At 36.7% G+C, this 9,728-nt stretch overlaps 2 non-coding genes across 2 annotated transcripts; both read right to left on the reverse strand.

Annotated features, from left to right (window-relative positions):
* Positions 1-5,151: 5,151 nt before the first annotated feature.
* On the reverse strand, positions 5,152-5,258 carry LOC128282492 (small nucleolar RNA R71). Its single transcript, XR_008272772.1, has one exon. It is a non-coding gene; the product is annotated as a small nucleolar RNA R71 (small nucleolar RNA).
* A 4,109-nt stretch (positions 5,259-9,367) lies between these two features.
* Positions 9,368-9,474, reverse strand: LOC128281969 (small nucleolar RNA R71). Its single transcript, XR_008272272.1, has one exon. It is a non-coding gene; the product is annotated as a small nucleolar RNA R71 (small nucleolar RNA).
* Positions 9,475-9,728: the final 254 nt, after the last annotated feature.

Genomic DNA, 9,728 nt, shown 5'->3' on the forward strand with positions numbered 1-9,728 from the left:
GTCCCTTACTAGGCTCATCATAGCCTTAAAACATGCTCGGAAAAGGTTCGGGACTAAACCAATGACATTTGAAACCTTTTGGAAACTTAGAAAATTTTCATCTCTGCAGGGGTCACACGTCCGTGTACCCCGACCGTGTGCCTCACACGGGTACCAGACACACCCATGTGATCCATTCGTGCTAAAACAGAGTATACATACTGACTTTCACCCACGGCCAACAGACACGCCCGTGTGCTATGGCCATGTGATACTTAGCTAGCTACTGACTTAAGCCCACGGCCATATAACACGCCCATGTGTCTTAACCGTGCAGTCTTAGGAGGTTACTACTTTGCATACACGGCCAAAAGGCACGCCCGTGTGCCCTGGCCATGTGGCACAATGCAGGCTTGGTTTAAGCCAAAATTGCCACCCCTTTTTGGGTCATTCCTACAAGCAACATAAGACAACATTTATACTAGAATTTTCAGCCAATTTCATGCTTAAAACATGCTTTACTATAACTAAATCATCATTATTCAATAACTTATTCAAATCCATACCAAAACTAAGCACAAACATATCATTTGCTAGCCAACTCTCATGGCATAACATATATACATATCAAAACTTAAATATGTAAACATTCTAGCTTATACATGCCATATACCAAGCCCCAAAGTGTAAAAATACCAAAAATCAATAGCAGGATAGTGTGATGCGATCTCCGTTGACTTTCAACCCAGCAAACTTTTGAAACACTACAAGACATAGAAAAATAACACAAAGTAAGCTTCACAGCTTAGTAAGTTTGTAATTCAAAGAAATAAAGCTTATGACTTCAAGTTATAAGCATAAACCATTGAAGTCAATCCAACATGTCTTGGCCTTAGCCTAAAACAACATTAGCTTTTAAATTTTTATTATCACATGAACTAGAAAATTATCATAAAGCATTATGACCAAAGTTTACATTACTTATGTGTATTCACATATCAAGCACATAGCTAAATATCTTTAAATCATCCAAAAACTTATTATTTTCCATGCTTTCAATAGAAATTCAAATCTAAGAATTTGCCAATCTTTACCCTTTTCTCATAACCATTAAGCCACAATTTAAATGAGTGACAATGGAGTATATCTCAACTCATTTTGACCCAAAAGCCTAACATGTAATCATCAACCAAATTAATTATTCAATCATTATTCATTCCATAATGATCATGAACTCACCATTTCCATAGATTCAATACTCAATTGAATCTCCGTACATACATGTACCATATTGTACCAATTTTCGTACATACCTGTACCATATTGTACCAATTTCTGTAGATACCTGTATCATCTCGTACCAATCTCATACTCAATCACATCTTTCATTTGCCCGTTGAATATTCAATGTATCGCACATTAGATGCCATATCCTATACCTTGCACACTAAGTGTCGTTCTAGATGTTTCGCACTCTAAGTGCCATCCTCGTTACTTCGCACACTAAGTGCCATTCTGGATGTATCGCACACTAAGTGCCATCCCCGATACTTCGCACGTTAAGTGCCACATATAATTATTCGATGTATTACTTAACTTAGTAATAGTCATGAATATATCATTTGTACAATTTCAACGCATTAAATATTCAAATATAATAATACTTAATGCATACGAACTTACCTCAATCGTCAAAACGTTAAAATGGATCGACTAGTCCGAAACTTTGTTTTTCCCTCGATATAGACTCGTACGTGGCTTAACTTGATCTAATCAATCAAATTCAGCTATTTCAATTCATATTCTATTCATTTTAACTCAATTTCATGTTTTGGTAAAATTACTATTTTACCCCTAAAATTTCACACTTTTACAATTTAGTCCTTATCACATAAAATCACAATTTCATGAAATTAAACACAAACCCAAGCTAGACGAATTTTCCATATATTACTATCAGCCCATATTTTCAAATTATTACACATAGTAACCACTAAATTTCCACATTTCACAATTTAATCCAAAATTGACATTTTTACCAAAATTCACTTTACAACACTTGTACATTTAAGAACAATGATTTATTTTCCAGCATCAACTAACAAAATACTCATGCATTCAACAATGGCAACATTCAAGTACTTTAACAGTTTTGAAATCGGAGATACGGGCTAGCTAGAACACAAAGCAACGATCCCCAAAACGTAAAAATTATTAAAAATGGGAATAAAAAACCATACCATGCAATCCAATTTCCATGGCCGAATGTAAAAGCTTCCATTGCTGCCATTTTTTCTCAATTTTCAGTTGCCAAAATGATAGTGGAAGATGATACATAATTTGTTTTATTCATTTTAACATTAATATCCAATTTACTATTTTAACCTTTTAATTTAAAACAAATTTCAAGAATACCAACTCCCATAAATGTCCACTAACACTTAAATGGTATAATTACAACATAAGTGCCTCCACTTTAATAAATCATAGCTGTTAGACACCTTAACTAATAGCACACAAGTTTTACACTTTACGCGATTTAGTCCTTTTTGCTTAATTAACTATCGAAACGATAAAATTTTTCAACAAAACTTTAATACCATCTTATTGCCATTCCGTAAATATTTATAAAAATATTTACGACTCAGTTTATAGAAACAAGGTCTCCGATACCTCATTTTCTAAACCCACTTAACCTTATGGTCATACCACTTGAACTTAATAAACCGTTTATAAAACAAAAAAAAAATCACAATATCAAAAACATTTTTAAAATCACAATTAACTCGTAAATATTAAATATAATATTTACAAACCTACTCGTTGGATTTGGCGGCCCGGAAACCACTGTTTCAATTAACCTTAAAAACGGGTTGTTACAGTTCGCCCTTCCCGGGAGGTAATCAATTATCAGTTCATAATCTTTAATCAATTCTAACCATCTTCGTTGTCTCAGATTTAATTCCTTTTGATTCATCAAGTACTTCAAACTCTTGTGATTGGTGAATATACAGCATGTCTCACCATATAAACGGTGTCTCCAAATCTTCAAGGCAAATACAATGGCTGCTAGCTCCAAGTCATGTGTTGGATAATTTTTCTCATGTGGTTTCAATTGCCTCAAATCATAGTGATAAACCATAATTTATACATATTTTTACCCCATGTTTAACGCATTTTATGGATGATTTTCCATTAGAATTGGTGAATTCAATGCTCCTAATGCTTTAATTTCATGTTTTATACTTAGGAGAGCATAGGAGAGCGAAAGGAACGAGAAACGGGCCAAAAATAGAGAAAATGGGCCAAAGTATGAACTCATCATGGCCTGGACTTCCTCTCACTGGCAGACCAGACGGTCGTGTCAATTGGCGGGCTTGAACACGGCCTGAAGTAATCGCACACGGGCGTGTCCCTACCGAGCCCAAGTTGAGTCCAATTCGGAAAAAGCTAATTTTGAGGGCTAAAAGGCATTCCAAAGCCTATAAATACACCCTAGAAGAGGAGAAAAGGAGATACGGAGAAGGGGGAGTAAGGAATTACTCCAAGGAAGCCGATTGATCCATCTCAGAAGTCGGATTCATCATCAAGACTGAAAATCTCTCCTCAATTTCTCTTCAGGAGTTTTGGGTTTTCTTTATGTTTTGTATTCTTTATTCTTCTGAGATGTTTTCTTATTTAGTTATGAACTAAAACCCCTAAATACTGAAGGGGAATGAAACCTAAGACGAATCTTGTTATTATTTTCTGAATCGTATGATAAATATTTAACTTGTTCTTAATTATGTGTTCTTAATTCTTGTTTTGATATCCCAAGATGCTGATTCAAGACAAGCTCTTATTCAGAGGAGGAATAGACCCTGTCTAAGAGTACATTTATCATAATTAAGCGGAGTTGATTGTGCACCTAAAAATAGGGTGACAAGATTTTGCCGGATTAGGGTGAAACCTAATAAGGGGATCCATAGATCGAGTTAATGCAACCCTAGAGTGTTAATTAGAGAAAAGCCTCAGTTATTCAATCTAGGGATTAGACGTTATCAGTCTTGAATAGGGATATAACATAACTTAGGGATCTCTACGGAACAAGTTGAATGAATAAATCGTCTGATTCGGAGCCAGAAAAACAAGTAAAGTCTAGGTGGATTTTTCCTTAGGTATTGTTTTAAGTCAATCGATTTTTCCCAAAAGTAATTCCCTAATTTTCTTCTCTGTGCGTTCTTAGTTTAGATAATTAGTTAATTAAAACAAAACCTCTTTATTCTTAGGCTAGATAATAAAAAGACAGTCATTACTAGTACTTTTAGTTCCTTTGGGTTCGACAATTCAGTCTTGCTAAAACTATACTACTGTTCGATAGGTACACTTGCCTACATCGCGATAATAGTTAGTTCAAGAACGAGTAATTATAAATATTTAAAACCTATCATGAAATAACGCGATCAAGTTTTTGGCGCCGTTGCCGGGGAACTAAAATATTAGGAACACTCAATTTTTATTACTTTAGCCATTTATTTTTCTTGAAATTTTATTTAATATTATTATTATTATTATTTATTAACCTACTCTTTCTTTCTCTTGGCAGGTTTTTATAGTTTATGACTAGAAGAAACCCGTCGGGACCATTACTTTTTTGACGAAGAAATTGATCGTATAGTTCGTAGAAACCAAAGAGAAATAAGGCACAGCTTAAGATACACAGAGAACGAGCAAGAAGATGATACTCAACCCCCAATCGAAGAGATGGCTAAAAACCAAGACAATCAGCTACCTCCTGCAATTGCGGCTAATCAAAATCTTGCTCCGCTCACTATGTATGATTATGCTAAACCTTCTTTAACAGGAACTGAATCTAGCATAGTTAGACCTGCTGTAGCTGTAAATACTTTTGAATTAAAACCTAACACTATTCAAATGATACAGCAATTTGTTCTGTTTGATGGTTTGCAGGATGAGGATCCCAACGCTCATTTAGCCAACTTCTTAGATCTATGCGATACATTTAAAATTAATGGTGTTTCTGATGATACCATTCGTCTTCGGTTATTCCCTTTTTCATTGAGGAACAAAGCTAAACAATGGTTGAACTCGTTACCACGAGGGTCAATTACTACTTGGGAAAAAATGACTGAAAAATTTCTATTAAAATATTTTTCGCCGGCTAAAACAGCTAAATTACGTAATGATATCTCTTCTTTTGTGCAGATGGATTTAGAAACACTCTACGATGCCTGGGAGAGATACGAGGATCTTTTGAGAAGATGCCCCCACCATGGGTTACCGCTTTGGCTTCAGGTTCAAACATTCTATAACGGCCTGAATCCTTCGACTTGACAAATGGTTGATGCAGTTGCTGGCGGAACCATCAACAAGAAAACGCCGGAAGATGCCTAAAAGTTTATAGAGAAGATGTCATTGAATAACTATCAGTGGCAAGTCATGAGGATAAAGCCAACGAAAACAACCGGTGTTTATAACGTCGATTCGGTCATTATGCTCTCTAATCAGGTAGAACTCTTAAATGAAGAGATTGATGATTTTCTTAGTTCTTCATAGGTTCACCCAGTAATGCAGTGCGAAGCAAGTAGAGGTGGAACAAACCATTCAGAATACCAACCTTATGGCCACAACATGGATAACGAGCAATTAAATTACATGGGTAATAATCCTCGACCTCAAAACAATCTATATAGTAACACTTATAATATAGGTTGGTCATGGAAATCAAAGACCACAACATCCTCCGGGCTACCAACAACCACCCTACCAGCAGGAAAAGAAGTCGAACCTTGAAGAGATGCTCTCCAAGTTTATTTCGGTGTCAGAAACTCGTTTTCAGAACACTGAGACAGCACTTAAAAATCAACAAGCATCGATCCAAGGGCTCGAAACTCAAATAGGTTAGCTTTCCAAACTGATCTCCGAACGACCACAAGGTAGTTTGCCAAGTAATATTGAACCCAACCCAAGAGAATAGCTCAACACAATTAATATTCAAGAAGTCGAAGGAGTCATTGAGCCTGAACCAGAAATGAAGCAAGAAACAGTGGTAAGCAAAGGTAAAGGTGAGGTAGATCAAAATACAAACAAACCAGTGACTGTCGAATATAAACCTCGTGTGCCATACCCCAACCCAACAAGGAAAGACCGCTCAGATGAACAATTTGGTAAATTCCTTAAACTCTTGAAAAAATTACATATTAACTTACCGTTTATTGAAGCTCTATCGCAGATGCCAAACGCAATGAAATTTTGAAAGGAGCTTTTAGCAAATGAGCAGAAGTTGGACGAGGCGTCGCATGTGGAGCTGAACGCAGTTTGCTCGGCCATTCTCTAAAATAAACTACCCAACAAACTAAAAGATCTAGGGAGTTTTACGATTCCTTGATTAATTGGTAGTTTAGATGTTAATTATGTATTAGTTGATCTAGGGGCTAGTATCAACGTCATGCCCTACAAAATGTTTAAGCAACTAGGTCTCGAGAAACCCAAACAGACTAGGATGAGCATTCAATTAGCAGATAAAACTATAAGATTCCCTAGGGGTATTATTAAAGATGTGCTAGTTAAAATTGATAAATTTATATTTCCCGTTGACTTTATTGTTCTAGTCATAGAAGAAGATAGCAACACTCCCTTAATCCTAGGAAGGCCCTTTTTAGTAACTGCTAAAACAATTATTGATGTTGGCACAGGTGAACTCACACTCCGTGTGGGAGACGAAACAATCATCCTTCAAGCTCGCAATTCTAGCAACACATCAGGAAATGAAGGTGATCGTTTAACCCATTCTCCTAGAACTAACATTATGTTACAACTTACTTTACAGGAAATAAGTCTGAAGGAAGCACACGAGTCATTCTCAAGCAATAGTAGAGGACCTGTTCATGAAGATCGAAGATTACAAATCGAGGAACTCGATGAATGGAGGCCGCACAAACCAAGAACACCCGACAAACTGAAACTACGCCAAAACGAGCCTGATACCTCTCCAAAGCAACTTAAGATTGGTGGTAAGGTCTTATTAGATGCCGCAGATCCCCATATTGTCACTAACACACCGAATGAGGAAATCCCTCCTACGGTACTCAGTATTTTTCCATTCGATACGGTGGAGGTAAGTCATCTCAAGTTTGACACTTTTAAGGTAAACAACACCCAATTAAAACCTTATTTTGATGAGATTAATAGAAGGAATGAGGAGAAAAAACTCCTCAAACCACCATGACTATTCCACGGAGAGGTAAGTCGAGCTTAGACTATAAATAAGCACTTCTCGGAGGTAACCCAAGCACTAACAATATTAATTTCTTTAAATTTTTCTACTTAACTCCTAACTTACTAATAGAAATCTTGAATACAGGTGTTTCCACAGAGACACGGCCAAGCACACGGGCGTGCTTAAGGTCGTGTGAAAATAGGGCAAACTATTTCCCCCACGGCTGTGCGATATGGCCATGGTCGACCCTGCCAAAAAACATGGGTGTGCCACACGCCTGTGTGGAAGAACCGTTTGCGAACCTGTTAAAATAGCACGGGCGTGGGACACGCCTGTGTCTACCACCTGTGGTCGAACCTGTCAAATTAACACGGGCGTGAAGCTTGTACACACGGGCGTAGGAGAAGCGAACGAAGCTACGGCCTGGCCATTGACCCACATGCCCGTGTGCAATTTAACGAATCGAACACGGCCTAAAAATCACTTCACACGGCAGTGTCACACGGCTGTGTCACACGGGCGTGTCCCTGCTGAGCCCAAGTTAAGGAATTACCCCAAGGAAGCCGATTGATCCATCTCAGAAGCCGGATTCATCATCAAGACTGAAGATCTCTCCTCAATTCCCTTCAGGAGTTTTGGGTTTTCTTTAAGTTTTGTATTCTTTATTCTTCTGAGATGTTTTCTTATTTAGTTATGAACTAAATCCCTAAATACCTAAGGGAATGAAACCTAAGACGAATCTTGTTATTATTTTACAATCGTATGATAAATATTTAACTTGTTCTTAATTATGTGTTCTTAATTCTTGTTTTGATATCCCAGATATCTTGATTCAAGACACGCCTTATTCGAGATGAGGAATAGACCATGTCTAAGAGTACATTTTCCATAATTAAGCAGAGTTAATTGCGCGCCTAGAAATAGGGTGACAAGATTTTGCCGGATTAGGGTGAAACCTAATAAGGGGATCCATAGATCGAGTTAATGCAACCCTAGAGTGTTAATTAAAGAAAAGTCTCAGTTATTCAATCTAGGGATTAGACGTTATTAGTCTTGAATAGGGATAATAACATAATTTAGGGATCTCTACGGAACAAGTTGAATGAATAAATTGTCCGATTCGGAGCCAGAAAAACAAGTAAAGTCTAGGTGGATTTTTCCTTAGGTATTGTCTTAAGTCAATCGATTTTCCCAAAAGCAATTCCCCAATTCTTTTCTTTGTGCGTTCTTAGTTTAAATAATTAGTTAATTAAAACAAACCATTTTATTCTTAGGCTAGATAATAAAAAGATAGTTATTAGTAGTACTTTGTTTCCCTTGGGTACAATATCCCGGTCTTGCTATTACTATACTATTGTTTTATAGGTGCACTTGCCTTTTCGTCGTGATAATAGTTAGTCTAGGTTTGATCTTCATTATAAATATTTATTACTTGTTACGAATCACACGATGAAGTTTTTGGCGTCGTTGCCGGGGAACTGAAATATTAGGAACACTAAATTTTCATTACTTTATCCATTTATTTTTCTTACAATTTTATTTTATTTTATTATTTATTAATTTACTTTTTCTCTCTCTTGGCAGGTTTTTATAGTTTATGACTAGAACAAACCTGTCAGGACCATTACTTTTTGACGAAGAAATCGATCGTACAATTCACAAAAATCAAAGAGAAATAAGGCGTAGTTTATGATACACGGAGAACGAGCGAGAAGATAATACTCAAACCCCAACCGAAGAGCTGGCCGAAAACCAAGGCAATCAGCTACCTCTTGCAATTGTGGCTAATTAAAATCCTACTCCACGTACTATGATGATTATGCTAAACCTTCTTTAACAGGAACTGAATCTAGCATAGTTAGACCTGCTGTAGCTGCACATACTTTTGAATTGAAACCTAACACTATTCAGATGATATAGCAGTTTGTTCAGTTTGATGGTTTGCAGGATGAAGATCCCAATGCTCACTTAGCAAATTTCCTGAAATTTTATGATACATTCAAAATCAATGGCGTTTTTGATGATGCCATTCGTCTTCGATTATTTCCCTTTTCACTTAGAAAAAAAGCTAAACAGTGGTTGAACTCGTTACCATGAGGGTCTATCACTACTTGGGAACAAATAATCGAGAAATTTTTACTAAAATATTTTTCGCCGGTTAAAACGGCTAAATTACGTAATGATATCTCTTCTTTTGTGTAGATGGATTTAGAAACACTTTACGATGCATGGGAGAGATACAAGGACTTACTGAGAAGGTGCCCTCACCATGGCTTGATGCTTTGGCTTCAAGTACAAACATTCCACAATGGTCTGAATCCCTAGACTCGGCAAATGGTTGACGCAGCTGCTGGCGGAACCATAAACAACAAAACACCTGAAGAGGCTTATGAATTCATTGAAGAAATGTTACTGAATAACTATCAGTGGCAAGTCATGAGGACTAAGCCAACAAAAACAGTCGGTGTTTATAACGTCGACTCAGTTACTATGCTGTCAAATCAGGTAGAACTTCTCAATAAAAAGATTG

This window comes from Gossypium arboreum, chromosome 1 (assembly GCF_025698485.1).
Source record: "Gossypium arboreum isolate Shixiya-1 chromosome 1, ASM2569848v2, whole genome shotgun sequence".
Classification (NCBI taxonomy): Eukaryota; Viridiplantae; Streptophyta; class Magnoliopsida; order Malvales; family Malvaceae; genus Gossypium; species Gossypium arboreum.